The sequence below is a fragment of the Fukomys damarensis genome, unplaced genomic scaffold (genome assembly GCF_012274545.1).
Source record: "Fukomys damarensis isolate Sample0158 unplaced genomic scaffold, DMR_v1.0_HiC HiC_scaffold_19, whole genome shotgun sequence".
Lineage (NCBI taxonomy): Eukaryota > Metazoa > Chordata > Mammalia > Rodentia > Bathyergidae > Fukomys > Fukomys damarensis.
The window spans coordinates 33104332-33118591 of record NW_022900931.1 but is presented as its reverse complement, the minus strand read 5'-3'; the positions used below and the strand labels follow the sequence as shown (position 1 = coordinate 33118591).

The 14260-nt window shown below is 42.2% G+C and overlaps 1 long non-coding RNA gene across 1 annotated transcript in view; it reads right to left on the bottom strand.

Moving 5' to 3' along the window:
- Positions 1 to 8577: 8577 nt before the first annotated feature.
- LOC104860204 overlaps positions 8578 to 14260 on the bottom strand; it is a 25158-nt gene continuing 19475 nt past the window's right edge. The window contains exon 3 of the long non-coding RNA XR_002025248.2: positions 8578 to 9618. This is a non-coding gene — a long non-coding RNA (uncharacterized LOC104860204). The remainder of the gene's footprint in view (positions 9619 to 14260) is intronic.

Genomic DNA, 14260 nt, shown 5'->3' with positions numbered 1-14260 from the left:
ATGTTCAGAAAATGGACTAGTTTAATGGCACAGAATGATAAGGCAAATGTGTCATTTTGGAGTAGCTAATATATTCTAGCAATGGTTTTGGGGAATTATGAGATTTTCCCTAGCTTTCCTCAGCTAGACCATGATGAAACTACTGTAACAAAAGAAGAGTACAGTAACATGATACTTGAATGTGGAAAAACCAGTATGGGCATTGGGCTTTTTAAAATTGTACATTTTTCCTAGATATATCATTAAATTTGGTTTCACAGAAATAGCACATCGGCCTCAATCAATAGCTTACTATTCTCCATCCAAAGGACAAAGGCACTAGGGTGAAGCTCCGTGGGAGAACATGTGGTTACGATGTGTGAGACCCTGGGTGCCATATCAGCCCAAAAAGGAAAAGAAAAGAAAGGAGTCCTGGGAATAACTAATTCCGTGTCTTGGGACCAAAAAGAATCAGGGTGGTTTTGAACCGTCATGTCTTTTCCAAAAGCAAGGTCTTGAAGGCTGCCAGGAGCAAAAATTTACTTACATGGTATCCCAGTATAAACAACCAATAAATGTTACTGGTGATGAAGTTAATTAGAACAAACTGAATCTATGAAAGGTCATGAGTTGATGATATCCTGAATAAGAGTATTAACATAAATTATACAAAAGGTTATGCAACACAAAAGCAGTGATTGTAAAAGGATCTGTTTCATTTCTACCAATTTTAATAAATAAGAGTGCATTAAAGCTTATTTATAAAATATGGATATAGAGTTTCTTCTATTTGTGAGAAAAAATATTGAATAAAAGATATTGTGGAAAATGTCCCAGAAATTTTAGAGACTATACAAAAGACAGAAAGAATTACCATCTGAATGGTTACACATAACAGGGAAGATAGAGGTTCAACATTTAATCACTGAAAATGATCACTCCTAAGAAATAAAGAAAGGGCTCCGTAGATATGTGTAAAGAGGAAAGCTAAGTATGCATCTTCTAGGTAATTAAACTTCTTGGTGGTCCTACTAGTTATAGTGACATACCAATAGGGGAAAAAATAACGTTTTCATAACGTTACAGGGAATTTCACTTAAACTGGGCTTGTGGATGAATATATGTTTATAATATTATAGTCTATGATTTTCCTACACTGAAATACTTGAAGGAAGAGACATTATTCCTGATCTAAAAGATGGCCTCAGTCAAAATGGGTGACTAAACTGTACAAATTTCTTTGAAAAATGTGTTCACCCTGTAGTCAAAATTTCATTAAAATCATTTTAACAAACTGGTCAAGTGAGATAGCTACATTGCAGTTAGCTTTAATATTTGGATTGATGGTATTAACCATTAAATCTATGTTCATCTATTACATTTCACAGAGATACATGAAACTGTTTAATACATGTTCCTGAAAATTAATCACATTGCTTCTATGGACTTGTACTGCACCTTCAAAAACTACACTTACGTGTGGAAAACATTTGCTACACTAACTGTTCTTTGTGTTGGGTTAACCAAGCAAGTCACCGCTACCAAGCTATTTTTACATTAACTTTTGTGAACACTGGCCTTCATGGAACACAGGGGATATCAGAGAAGACACCATTAACTCACAAAATAAGTAATCTTTCAGTGCAATACAGTGGATTCACATCCCAAAGAGAAGAGGACTATGAAAACATGTATGTCTGATGATACTCTGTGTCTTATCCACAAATTTCAGTCATCACTACACAGGCTGAGAACTGCACTCGGTCCAGGCCATATGATGGGCCACTGTCAGCAATGGGGATGTCACTTGGAGCCACTTTAAAATGGAATCTTCTATCATAGTGCAATACAGTGGATTCACATCCCAAAGAGAAGAGGACTATGAAAACATGTATGTCTGATGATACTCTGTGTCTTATCCACAAATTTCAGTCATCACTACACAGGCTGAGAACTGCACTCGGTCCAGGCCATATGATGGGCCACTGTCAGCAATGGGGATGTCACTTGGAGCCACTTTAAAATGGAATCTTCTATCATAGTCTTTGAGGAGTTCAACATTTAATCACTGAAAATGATCACTCCTAAGAAATAAAGAAAGGGCTCCATAGATATGTGTAAAGAGGAAGGCTAAGTATGCATCTTCTAGGTAATTAAACTTCTTGGTGGTCCTACTAGTTATAGTGACATACCAATAGGGGAAAAAATAATGTTTTCATAACGTTACAGGGAATTTCACTTAAACTGGGCTTGTGGATGAATATATGTTTATAATATTATAGTCTATGATTTTCCTACACTGAAATACTTGAAGGAAGAGACATTATTCCTGATCTAAAAGATGGCCTCAGTCAAAATGGGTGACTAAACTGTACAAATTTCTTTGAAAAATGTGTTCACCCTATAGTCAAAATTTCATTAAAATCATTTTAACAAACTGGTCAAGTGAGATAGCTACATTGCAGTTAGCTTTAATATTTGGATTGATGGTATTAACCATTAAATCTATGTTCATCTATTACATTTCACAGAGATACATGAAACTGTTTAATACATGTTCCTGAAAATTAATCACATTGCTTCTATGGACTTGTACTGCACCTTCAAAAACTACACTTACGTGTGGAAAACATTTGCTACACTAACTGTTCTTTGTGTTGGGTTAACCAAGCAAGTCACCGCTACCAAGCTATTTTTACATTAACTTTTGTGAACACTGGCCTTCATGGAACACAGGGGATATCAGAGAAGACACCATTAACTCACAAAATAAGTAATCCTTCAGTGCAATACAGTGGATTCACATCCCAAAGAAAAGAGGACTATGAAAACATGTATGTCCGATGATACTCTGTGTCTTATCCACAAGTTTCAGTCATCACTACACAGGCTGAGAACTGCACTCGGTCCAGGCCATATGCTGGGCCACTGTCAGCAATGGGGATGTCACTTGGAGCCACTTTAAAATGGAATCTTCTATCATAGTCTTTGAGGGAAGTTGTGACAGTTGGAATCGGGAGCTCAAAATCCCTAGAAATGACCAAACTAAAAGAAAGATTATTTGTTTTCCATAATTGTCCCTTGAGGTTTGGGGGCAGAACGCAACCTTGAAGATTTCTGAGATCAAGCGGCTGAGTGCTAAAGTGCCCCTGCTTTCACTTATCTCTGTGCACACATTCCAAGACTCGATACTTAATGCCTCCATCCCGAAACTGCGGTTTGCCATTTTGATGAATCAATCTGTATTAGCTGACTCCACACTTTCAGAAACTCCGAACTTTGATGTTCACTATTTGAGTCCAGACTGGCTCTCAAAAGCCCAGACTGCCCCTCTGTTGTGCCTTGTAGCATTACCTCTCTTTCACTGCTAAACTCAACCCTGAGACAATGGGGCCCGGTGACACTGCCCTTTATGGACATGGCTGCTGTTTGCTAGAAGCGAAAAGCAAACAGGTGAAAACAGCCAGAGTGCGGTGTGGACAGGTGTCTCGGTGCCGTGCGGCGCTGTGGGAAGTGGGCTCTCGGTCCAGTGCGTGCTGTCAGGCCGCTGGCTCCTGCCACGAGCGGGTGAGAGCTTCAGCTATGACAGTTGTTTGACTTCTGGCTGCAGTTTCTCGTGAAAATGGGTTAATTTTTCCTATTAGGTCTGCCGTGTACAAACCACAGTAAGGGCGAGGTCAGTGAAACCAGGGCTTGCAAGCACAAGGTCAGATTCTTTCTTTAAAATGTGGACATTTTGCTCATGGATTTTGTGCATTTGCTTTCTTAGAATAGCGCATTAAAATATTAGCTATCAAAATTACTGAGCTTTCTGTTTGGCTCTCCCTTGGTTTTATGTCTGAGGCCAGAGCCTCACTTGCCACACCCTAATCCAGGCCCTGGCTGGAATCAGTCTGATTTGCACCATCACATAAGGCTGGATCCTGGGAATTATCTGCGGACCCTTCATTCTTCACCCCTTCCGCACCCCTGCAATCCCCACCATTAGTCAGCAGAATCCAGACTCCTCTCCTGGATCCCCGCTCTCCACTGATCACTGCTCCATGTCAGTTCTAACCGGTGCCCCTGTCCGGCCTGCCGGTCTCCCTTCAAATGTCACCACTTGCAGTGGGGTCTTTCAGGCAGACAAACCTGACTCCATCACTTCCGCTTTTCAGCCCTCCCAGGCATCCTCTGGCTTTCAGAGCAACTTTTCATATTCTGCCCGTCTACCTCTGCAGCCTCCTTTCCTTTCCTGCAGGGGCCCTCACATGGTCCCCCTCCCAAGCCTTACACTAGAGTTTGTGCTGCTGTCTCACTACGCATACTGCTCCTTCTCCCCGGAATGCCCTTCCCCGCTTCCTCATCCCCTTGTCTCCATATGTCTCCAAGCCAACCTACAGGACACTTCTGGGAAGAATCAGGTGCTCAGGGAGTTGAATTTCAGGGTCTCATCTTTGTGTTATTATCACTTCCATCGTGCTAGGTTGAATTCATCAATGTACTTGCGCATCAGACTTTTAGCTCCTGGAGAGCAGGAATGGTGACCTTTTACTTCTGTATTCCCAACTCTTGGCACAGTGCCAGTGAGACCCAGTTGTTTGTTGAGTGACTAACTGGATGAATATATAAAAGGACTTAACAATGCACTGCACATAGTAAGTTCTGTCTCAAACGTATTAATCTCCTTCCTTTTTTGGTTGTGTACCCAGCTACCCAATGATAGACTAATGCTTCTCACTTGCAACAATCAGATGTTTTCAGAGAACTGGTACTTTGCTTAATTAAATAAAAGATCTTGGCATTTGTTGACTGTCTCACCACTGGTTGGAAGCTTTGTTTGAAGTTGCTCAATTTTCACGTCTATGACCACACCACCCAAACCACACTTAAATGTGGCCATCTTTGTGGGAGGACATGCCAAGCGGGCCAACTTCTATAACCAAGAGTAACCATTTCTTTAGAGAGTAATGTGTTCAAAACAGAACACCAGCAGCATGCTGCCTTCAGGAGATCTTATTTAGAACCTACAACCAGGTGTGGTGGCGCACACCTGTAATCCCAGCACTCAGAAGGCTGAGGCAGGAGGATCGCTGTGAGTTCAAGACCAGCTTGGGCTACAGTTCCAGGTCAGTCTCAACTACATAGTGAGACCCTGTCTCGAAAAACCAAACCAAACCGAACAAAACAAAACACCTACAGATCTGAAGACATAAATAAGGATGTGATTCTTCTTCAGTTAACCTTTGCATTTAAGATAACTGGGTGTAAAAAACAAAACAAAACTTTGGGCTGGGGATTTAAACACCTACAGATTTGAAGATATAAATAAGGATGTGATTCTTCTTCAATTAACCTTTGCATTTAAGATAACTGGGTGTAAAAAACAAAACAAAACTTTGGGCTGGGGATTTAAATGATGTTTATTTCTTGGATGGGTTGGGACATGCAAATAACACATCTTATTCCTTTTTTATTCCCTTTCCCTCCCCTCCCTCTGCACTCTCTCCATCTCTTGATCCCCTTCCCATCTGAGAAAGATCTATCTTGCTCTTATATTTAATTGGAGCTGCTCATATGAGTGTGATATTTAAGCTTGTGTGTCTGATTTATTTCAATTAAGAGTGTGGTCTCAAGGTGCATCCCTTTTCCTACAGATGACTCAAGTTTATCTTCATGGAAGAGTAGTATTCCACTGTGTATAAATAGCACATTTTCTTTATCCATACATCTGTTGATGGACATATAGGCTGCTTCCAAGCTTTAGCAATTATGAGTTGTGCTGCTATAAATATGGGTGTGCATGGTTCACTGTACTCTGATGTCTTTAACTCAGGAGGATACCTTCCAGTTTGTTTTTTTGAGGAAACTCCATGCTGATTTCCAATAATAGTTGCATCCGTTTACATTCCCACCAACAGTACAGAAGGAGTCCTTTTTCCTGCAGCCTCTTTGAGCATTTGTTACTGTTTGATTTCTTGATGATGGGCATCCTTTCCAGAGTAAGATGGAATCTCACTCTTGTTTCGATTTGCATTTCTCCAATAGCCAGTGATGTTGAGCATTTCTCCATGTATTTACTGGCCATTTGTACTTCTTTTGTGAAGTGTCTGTTCATTTAACTTGCCCATTTTTTAATTGGGTCTTTTATTTTGAGGGATCTAATTTTTTTTTAGTTCTTTATATATTCTAGATAGTAGGCCTCTGAGGAACTCCTGGCAAAAAATTTTTTCCCGTTCTGTAGGTTGTCTTTTCACTCTGTTAGTTGTTTCTTTTCCTGTGCAGAAGCTTTTTAATTTGATATGATCCCATCTGTTGATTCTTGTAACTACTTCCTGTACTACCAGGGTTCTGTTCAGAAAGTCCTTGCCTATTCCTGACCTCAACACTTTTACCTATTATATCTTCCAGTAGGTTGTGTTTCTGTTTGAACATTTAGTTCTTTGATCTATTTATTTCATTTTATTTTTATTTATTTTATTTTAGATTAGTACATGGTGAGACATATGGGTCTGGAGTCAATCTCTTGTGTGTGAGTAGACAATTTTCCCAACAGCCTATGTATTACAAAGCTACTGCAATGGGGGGGAAAAACACCATGGTACTGGCACAAAAGCACACATGAGGACCAATGGGACAGAACAGAGGATGCAGAAACAATCACAAGCACATTCAACTATTTTATCTTTGACAAAGGGGCCAAAAACATACACTGGAAGAAAGACAGCCTCTGTAATAAAAGATATTTTCATCCTTCAGTAAGGGTCTATTCTTGTACAACTAAAAGAAGTGCTATTTCCTACAGTTGGGTGTAGCTATGGAGTAATTAATTATGCCTGAGGGAGATATAGACAAAAATTATAAAGAAGATTGAAGATGACTGAAGATTTCAGATTTAAGCTGGGTATTATGCTCAGATTTAAGCTCTGATTTAGCCAGCCTCACAAGTACAAGGTTCCGAGTTGATCCCTGGTGCCAAAAACAAACAAACAGATTTAATGGTGCCACACTGAGTCTAACATCTCTAACATCATGCTCAGTAAGTTCCTGGGAATCAGCCACTGGACTAGAGAGGGGAAGTTTAAGCTCTGATTTAGCCAGCCTCACAAGTACAAGGTTCCGAGTTGATCGCTGGTGCCAAAAACAAACAAACAAACCGATTTAATGGTGCCACACTGAGTCTAACATCTCTAACATCATGCTCAGTAAGTTCCTGGGAATCAGCCACTGGACTAGAGAGGGGAATATAGCAAAGACTGGGACTGTTCTATTTCATCCAGTGGGTCACTCTAATAGATTAGGAAGGGTCTTGGCATGGAATGAAGGCATATCAGGCTCGTGTGTTATTTTCAGATGATCACACCACGTTACGAAGTCATGGGTGAAAGCAAACAATGTTGGGGAGATGTTCCCAGCCTCCAAGTGTACTCAACCTTTATGAGGCAGACTCTATTCATATCCTCCCCTACCCCTGGACCTCTCAGAATCTTCAGCTGATGTGCATCTTTTTGCCCACGGCCTTTTATTCTTGAAAATGCAGTGCACTGTGTTGTCTATGTGCTTGGCAGATCATAGGAGCAAAGAATCACCAACCCCACACACCTACAGATAGGCTGGCTCCTGTCTCTGCATAGAGCAACTCTGAGGTATTTGTTTTGCACTGATTCTTATAATTTTCCTGCAAGGGTGAGCTCTGGTGCCTACTATTCACACATTTTATTAGCTGCTTTCCCTGTATCACAACCCACTTCATACCAGGGTTCCCTATAGCTATAATTCCTGTCTCAGGGTTGTGGCAGAAGTGTCTGAATCATTACTACTCCTAAATAAACAACTGCTGGAGCCATGGGGAAGTGGTGTTCAAAGGTTCTCAAACTTCAGTATAAATTGGAATCATGAAGAAATTCTGTAAAAAACTACATACGCCTGCATCTCATCTTTGGCAGTTGCTTCTATAGATCTTGCCTAGAGCTTCAGAAAGGTGGACAGAAAAAAGAACTAGTTAGCTGTATTTAAAAAGGGGGGATAATTTTGATACCAATGAAAGTTGAGGATCATGCAACTTTGTATCTTCAAAGGCCCCAAGCATTTAACAGTCAGTCACCTTTTGATTTTTATGAGAGTATAATATTTTCTTTATTTTATTTTGGTATGCAGATTTTGTAATGGAACTGTTTGCTTTGAATCCTTCATGATCAGAGTGAAATTCTTCTAAATGTCTGATAGCCTATTTTCTTTACATTCTTGCTATCTACTTTAATGGGCTGGCATGGGCCCATGGGAAGCCATAAGAATTGAAACAAAGGTGCCTATGGAAGTTGTGTTAATCCAGATATACCAAGAAGCAGATACCAGGTTAGGATTAAATGGCTGAGAATTTTATTAATGAAAATGACTTACGACAGAAATGGAGAGGTGGGCTGAGAAAATCCGAGAGCACTCGGCACACACTCAAGTCTGACTCTCACAAATGTCCCCCAAAGTGTCTGGAGGTGACTGGATCACGGGGCTCTATACTCCGTGGATTCATCCACGGCTGCTTTCAGCAGCTGAATGTGCTGTAGAGGTGGGGCTGGGTGGAAGGTCACTGGGGCAGACCTCTAAGGGTGTGTTCCTGTTCTCAGCCCCTCCTTTCTCTGGCTGAGGGTTGATGTATTTAGTCAGGGTGTGCTAGGGAATTTACTAGGGGACACACAAATTTATAGGATTATCTCACAGTATTCACCTCAAAAGGCAAATGCAGCAGAGTCCAGGAGATCTGTCCATGCACTAGAGACTCAAAGAATCCAGCCAAGGGCCTAGATCCCTCAGCAATGTCCCACACAAGTCCAGCCCAAGGCCTGGAGCCCATGGCGATGTCCCATGCAAGTTCCATCAGGAGGCCGAGGAATCCACGAAGGAAGACCAGAGGGTCCATGTGGAAAGCCCAAGGGCTGGTGCTGGAGGCCAGAGAGTCTGCTCCAAGGCTGAGGGATCTGCCTGGAGCTAGGAAGCTACACTCATGACGAAAGTAAAGACCAGAGCTCCCAAAGAGGACTGCAACAGGGAGAGCCCTGAGCTCCTCTTCCAGAATAGTCAGTCAGGAAGAGCACTGCAACAGTTTCTCCTGGGAAGTCAGGATCATGCAGTCCTCCCCTCTGGATCTCCTTTTATGGCATTCTGACAGTAGTCCTCCGTGGGTCTTCCACACCCAGAACCTCAGGGACTCAGTTCAGCTGGGTGTTCCCACTGGGACTGACCATTCATTCCTCCACCGTGCCCCTTGCCATCAGGTTCCTGCCTTGGAGCCAGCTCTCACCATGGATTGCAACCGTGAGCCAAACCAAACCTCTCCTTTTAGTCGTGGGCGTTGAGTATTTTGTCCCAGTAAAAAGAAAGTACCTAAGACTGAGGGAAGGAGAAAGAATGTGGACTCAAGTGCTTTAGGTCACTGTGCAGTCAAAGGAGATTCAACAAAGTTGGCAAGGAGCCCTCAAGCCAAAGTGGACCTCAGAGGACCAGGTGTGCTGCCTCAGGATCCGTGCTGCACTGTGATTGGCTGGAAGCAACCCTGGGAACAGTGGCCTCCCGGCAGTGGATTTCAGAGCACCTCAGCTGGGACCTTTGCTCAAGTGCATTTCCCACAATTAGAACAGTGTGAGCTCAATTTGGGTCAACAGACTGAAAAAAGAGAAATGGAGAGTATATGGTAATGTATTGCATAATGATTGCTTTGATCAGTACTAAGACAGAACCCAATATATCTGGCATTGAAAATGAAAAAGTACTCATTACTCTGGTAGCTCTTTAATCTTTCTCCCCACCTCTCATCCCCCAACATTAAGACTGGGAGAAGCACCGAATTTGTTTATTCTCTTTCACTCCATTTTGCCTCCACTCTGTGTTACCTGTCAATGTTTATTTTCTGATATTCTCCCACATCGATCCAGGCTCCTCTCCGCCACCAAGCACACCACATGTGTGCCATGGTCTGGATGGGTACTACCAAAGGCCTATGAGTTAAAGGCCTGCGGTGCTACTGGGAGGAGGCGGGACCTGAAGGAGCTGCGCACTAACGGGAGGAAGTCAGGCCATGGGCATGTTCTTGATGGGGTACTGGGATCCTGGGTCTTTCTATTTGCCTCCCAGCTGCCATGAAATCAGCTGCCTCACTGCAGCCCAAGCAGCAATAGGGCCAATCAACCCCAGTCTGGACTCTGAAATTTCGAGGTTTTTGTTTTGCTTTTTGGTACTGGGGATTGAACTTGGGTCCTTGCACTTACAAGGCAGGCAGTAGAACCACTGAGCTAAATCAAACAAATAAGAAGGGTTGGGAAGAACTGTCAAGATGGCCAAAAATGAAGAAAGTTAGAAACTATCAGCACCAATAGAAGCCTAACTATAATGTAGCATGGATAGGATCCTGGAACAGAAAAAGGGCATTTTGTAAAGGCTAAGGAAATATGAATAAAAAATAGATATTAAAGATCATGTGATGTTGGCTAATTAATTGTGACAAATATACCATATTCATATAAGGTGTTAGGAATAGGGGAAACTGGGTGTGGGGTTTACAGAAACCCAATATTAGCATTAAAGATAAGAAAAACCAAAGTATCTTTTCCTACTCTTTCCATTTAACACAACCCTCTGACATCAGATGAGTGGACATTTTCCCCTCACAAGCCAATCTTTCACAGTAGACAGCAGCTGAGTGTCTACACTCCGATTCTATTCTGCTATTACCCGGAAATGAAGACAGATCCTACAAGACAGACCACCCCACTTCATCTGTCACCTGTACTTCAGACTGACCTGCTTTAAAATGGGGTTTCCAGAATCCCCTCCTTGGGTTCCATTAATTTTCTAGGATAGCTCATAGAGCCCAGGGAAACACTTGACTTATATTTACCCATTTATTATAAAGGATATTACAAAGCGTTCAGATTAACAGATAGAAGAGATGCTTATGGCAAGGTGTGTGGGAAGGGACTCGGAGCTCCTCTGCCTTCCCTGGGTGTGTAGCCCTCTGGGAAACCTCCATGAGCTCTGCTATTTGTAAGCTCCCCAAACCCTCCCCATTTGGGGTGTTTTGGGGGATTTAAGGAGACTTCATGATGCAGGCATGATTGATGAAATCATTGGCCATTGGTTGGGGGACTTGCTTTTCTTTTTTGGTACCAGGGATCGAACTCAGGACCTTACTCTTGCAAGGCAGGTGATGGAACCACTGAGCTAAATCCCCAGCCTGGTAAGTCACTGGCCATTAGAAATCAATTCAATCTCACTCCCTCTTACCTCCCAGGATGTTGAGGGTTCGCACTAAGTTTTAACTCTTCTAATCATGCCTGGGTCTTTGGGGGGCCCTCTAGCTTCCAGTCAGCCCAATGACATACAAAAGACACTTGTCACTCCGCAGATTCCAAGCGTTTTGGGAGCTACGTGAGGGGAAATAAAGATGAGGACCAAATATGTATTTCACAATATCACTACCAGCTTTGTCACTTTTCTGTAAATCTAAAATTTTAAAGTTTATTTTTAAAAAAGTGACAGAAAGTGTACTAAGAAAGTATAGTGACAGAAACCTGATCAGTAGTTGACTCGCAATGAGAAAAGAAAGAACCACAGAGGTGAGGGTGGTGAGGGTGAGGGACATGTCTGTGTCTTGATAATGGGGTGATTATGCAAGTGTACATAATTACCAAAATTCATCAAACACTTTGAAATGTGTAAATTTTAATGTGTATAACTAATACCTTAAGGAAAGAAAGTCAAGTAATGGGAAGATGTTGCAAGTCTCTTAAATGGTTGTGCAAGTGGTTGTGGGAAACTGTCTAAGCTGCAGAACGCAGAACGGATGGTTTGGGGATGAGATCAGCAAGGAGGCACCTACAGAAGTCCAGGCAAGAGCAAGCCAGAGTCTAAACAAAGAGCTGTGGGCAAAGCAGAGATGAATGGGTGATCACAAACTACACTAGAGAAAGATGATGGCAACTAAAATAGCATCGTCACTGAGGACTCACATCCACTGTCTCATTTAATTCTCCCAGTCCCTGAGGAGGAGAGGAATGGATCCCTGTGTTACAGGGAAGAACTGGCTCAAAGAAGTGAAGAATAATCTCCCCAAGGGAGAAGGGAGGAGGCCAAGGGAGGCAAACAGACTGCTGTCAGGTCCCAGGATCCTTCTTTTCCTACTAGAATTCAATCCATAGACTCCAATCCACTGGAATTCAGTCTTAAAGCCATTGCACTATATGCTCTAAAGGACCTCTGGACGGCTGTCACACAGTCCTCTACAGTCACAGTCCATAATTTCAGAGATGAAGAGTGAATTGTTCAGCAGCTTCCAGACCTTACCACACCTTACACCCACATTCAGGGAAAGGAAGAAAAAGAGCCTATGTCAGAACATTCCTAATGAATTGATTTTCAAAGTACCTGATAATTTAAGGTCATACATTTCACGCTTGTGTTTCTTCCAGAGTGTCCAGCACTGTGCATTTTCCTATTTGAAGAATGACAATTATTTCATGTCTTTGATTTGTTTGTTTGATGGGGGGATAGGGAAGCATTTCTCAAGTGGAGCAGACTTTAACAATAATCACAGAAAATTTTTGATTTAAGGACAAAATGTCTCAAGGAAATAAAACTTAACATTCCTTTTCCTATCTGTTGACAAACAGAATGTATCCATGCACTTACATAATCGAGGAGCCACTTCTTGGATGAATGTAGAATGGCTCCCCCACTTACTGGATACTTATTTATCTAAGTGTTTTAAAGCCTGCATTTTGCACTAGAGGGGAGATGTCCAGGTACCCATAGCTACCGTCATGGTCAGGAGTCAAAAAAGAGCTGCTGACTGAACGCACTTGGTCCTCAGCAGTGAGGCAGACACTGCGTTATCTCACTGAGCCTTCCCAACAGCCCAGTGAGTACGAAGCATTCTAGTATCTCCTTCAAGAGCCTCTTGTAAGGCAAGTGGCTACACCAAGCAGGACTCCAGCTAGAGCAGTCTGGCTTGGAGCCTGTGGCTCCTCCCGTAGGTCAGCGCAAGGTCCCACCAGGAGCCACACACATCCCCAGAAAACAACTAAACCCTCCACTCTCCTACCCTTCCCCCTTCTCCCTAAAAGCAGGACCCATCTACACACAGTTGTCAAGGACTACTAGATGATGATTCTAATTTCACACGTATATTTTCTTTAACTCACGAGCAACAAACTACCAGGCTGCAAGCTGAATCAAGTCTTCCAGTGTATTTTGTTTGGCTGGCACAGCGATTTTTAAAAAACTGAGTTTGAATTTTCACCCAGTCCTTGCTAGACCTTGTGGTCTCAGACTAGACTGTTCATTTCTGTTCCCAACCCCTGCAGGCAGCCTCACTAAATTAAATCTCAGTCCCAGTTAAAATGTTAACTTCCCTGGACAGGTTAATACTTCAAACCGCTAGTAATTTGTTACGCATTGTGACTGGGTTTAAAACCCTCCACTGAAGAGAGGTTTTCAGAGGGAGGAGAGCAGCTGAGCAAGGAAAGGGGAAGAAGTGCTGAGAGCCTGAACCCTGAATCCTTCCTGATCTCCTGCATCCCTCTCATCTCTCAATGCTTTCCTTTGTCTATCTGCCCCTCAGGCAGGAATCATTAACCATTAACTTCTCACTAGTTAGCATTCGTGTCTCCAGAAAATTAAATAATCACAGGAACTACAGGGTACAGCAATAATGTTCTGAAATAATCTGCAACTCAAATATGCCTACTGTCTCTACCTTGTAAGATTTCACTTCCCTTCCTGCTAAAACACAGAGTCTGAGCCTTTATCTTATATGATCTTTGCAAGTTCAGTATTTTTATTATTAATAATGATTAACTTTTATTGAGTACGTATTATGTGCCAGGTACTTTGATCTTTAACAAGAACACGAAGAATACACATAATACATCTGTAAGAGTAACAGACAAGTTTCAAGGAGAGAAAAGAATAAACCCACTTTTAAGAAAGAAATATTATTCCAGAGAAAACATAAAGTTCAAGGCTATAACCCTACAACGAAGACAGATGTTCGACATATTATACAGAAAAGCTGGGTATGGTAGCCCATGCCTGTTATCCCAGCACTGTGGGAGGCCGAGGCAAGAGGATTTCAAGTTTGATCCAATCTGGGCAACTTAAAGCCTGTCTTAAAAAAATTAAAAAGCCTGGGATGTAGCTCAGTACAAAGGACCTGGGTTCAATCTCCAGCAGGGGGTGATGGGCGGTGGCAGGGGATACTGATTATTCAGAACAGTTTAGTTCCTCATTTTACTGAATCTTTTTTTTTTTT